Below are 2,478 nucleotides of genomic sequence, written 5' to 3'. Positions count from 1 at the left end.
GCCCTTGGAGTCGGAGCACAAAAATTCAGGTGAACTCATGAATAACAGTATAAAGAATCTCTCTCACCATTGCACGGTGCACCCCCAAGGCCCCCCCTCCTCTCTCTGTCAGTGTCACCTACCTTTGCTGCCCCTGCATTTTGTAATTTGTATAACAATCTCTCTCTTTCTCTCTCCCCAGGCATAGCATGGTGCCCCCCCCCCCCCCTCTCTGTCACCATTGCTACCCCTGCAAATTGTAATCTGTATAATTATCTCAGGGGGGGGGGGACACCATGCTATGGTGAGAGAGAGAGATTATTATACAGATTACAATTTGCAGGGGCAGCAAAGGCGACAGAGAGGGGGGTGCGCACCATGCAATGGTGAGAATCTCTCAGACTCTCTCACCATTGCATGGTGCACCCCCCCTCTCTCCGTCACTTTTGCTACCCCCTCTCTCACCGTTGCGCCCTCTCTCACCGTTGCACCCTCTCTCACCGATGCACCCTGTCTCTCTCTCTCTCTCCGATGCACCCCCTCTCTCTCTCTCACCGATGCACCCTGTCTCTCTCTCTCTCTCTCCGATGCACCCTCTCTCTCTCTCTCTCACCGATGCACCCTCTCTCTCTCACCGATGCACCCTCTCTCTCTCTCACCGATGCACCCTCTCTCTCTCTCACCGATGCACCCTCTCTCTCTCTCACCGATGCACTCTCTCTCACCGATGCACCCTCTCTCTCTCTCACCGATGCACTCTCTCTCACCGATGCACCCTCTCTCTCTCTCACCGAGGCAGCCTCTCTCTCTCTCTCTCTCTCTCTCTCACCGATGCACCCTCTCTCTCTCTCACCGTTTCTCTCTCTCTCTCTCTCTCTCTCACCGTTTCACCCTCTCTCTCTCTCTCTCTCTCTCTCTCTCTCTCTCTCTCTCTCTCTCTCACCGTTTCACCCTCTCTCTCTCTCTCTCTCTCTCTCTCTCACCGTTTCACCCTCTCTCTCTCTCTCTCTCTCTCTCTCTCACCGTTTCACCCTCTCTCTCTCTCTCTCTCACCGTTTCACCCTCTCTCTCTCTCACCGTTTCACTCTCTCTCTCTCTCTCTCACACCGTTTCACCCTCTCTCTCTCTCACCGTTTCACCCTCTCTCTCTCTCACCGTTTCACCCTCTCTCTCTCACCGTTTCACCCTCTCTCTCTCACCGTTTCACCCTCTCTCTCTCACCGTTTCACCCTCTCTCTCTCACCGTTTCACCCTCTCTCTCTCACCGTTTCACCCTCTCTCTCTCACCGTTTCACCCTCTCTCTCACCGTTTCACCCTCTCTCTCTCTCTCTCTCTCACCGTTTCACCCCCTCTCTCTCTCTCTCTCTCTCTCTCTCACCGTTTCACCCTCTCTCTCTCTCTCTCTCTCTCACCGTTTCACCCTCTCTCTCTCTCACCGTTTCACCCTCTCTCTCTCTCTCTCTCACCGTTTCACCCTCTCTCTCTCACCGTTTCACCCTCTCTCTCTCACCGTTTCACCCTCTCTCTCACCGTTTCACCCTCTCTCTCTCTCTCTCTCTCACCGTTTCACCCCCTCTCTCTCTCTCTCTCTCTCTCTCTCTCTCTCACCGTTTCACCCTCTCTCTCTCTCTCTCTCTCTCTCTCACCGTTTCACCCTCTCTCTCTCTCTCTCTCTCTCACCGTTTCACCCTCTCTCTCTCTCTCTCTCTCTCACCGTTTCACCCTCTCTCTCTCTCTCTCACCGTTTCACCCTCTCTCTCTCTCTCTCTCACCGTTTCACCCTCTCTCTCTCTCTCTCTCACCGTTTCACCCTCTCTCTCTCTCTCTCTCTCTCTCTCTCTCTCTCTCTCTCTCTCTCTCACCGTTTCACCCTCTCTCTCTCTCTCTCACCGTTTCACCCTCTCTCTCTCTCTCTCACCGTTTCACCCTCTCTCTCTCTCTCTCACCGTTTCACCCTCTCTCTCTCTCACCGTTTCACCCTCTCTCTCTCTCTCTCACCGTTTCACCCTCTCTCTCTCTCTCACCGTTGCTCTCTCTCTCTCTCACCGTTGCACTCCCCTCTTTCTTTCTCTCTCTCTCATGGTTGCACCCTCTTTCTCTCATAATGGCACCCCTCTCTTTCTCTCACCATTGCACCCCCCCTCTCTTACCATTGCACCCCCTCTCTCACCATTGCAGCCCGGCCCCTCTCTGGCTCTCTCATGGATTTCTTTCTTCTTTTTTTTTTTAAAGCAGGTAAAAATAAATGTGCATTTATAATAGTTTTGGCCTGCAGAGCATTGCACCCCCTTTCTCCCTCACCATTGCAGCCCCTCTCTGGCTCTCTCTCGTGGATTTCTTATTTATTTTTACCTCAAAAAACAAAGTTTGAGAGAGGGGGGCTGCAATGGTGTGAGAGAGGGGGGGCTACAATGGTGAGAGAGAGGGGGGCTACAATGGTGAGAAAGAGAGAGAGGGGGGCTACAATGGTGAGAGAGACAGAAAGGGGATGCAATGGT

The sequence above is a fragment of the Rana temporaria genome, chromosome 2 (assembly GCF_905171775.1).
Source record: "Rana temporaria chromosome 2, aRanTem1.1, whole genome shotgun sequence".
NCBI lineage: Eukaryota > Metazoa > Chordata > Amphibia > Anura > Ranidae > Rana > Rana temporaria.
Note: the sequence above shows the minus strand (reverse complement) of the source record.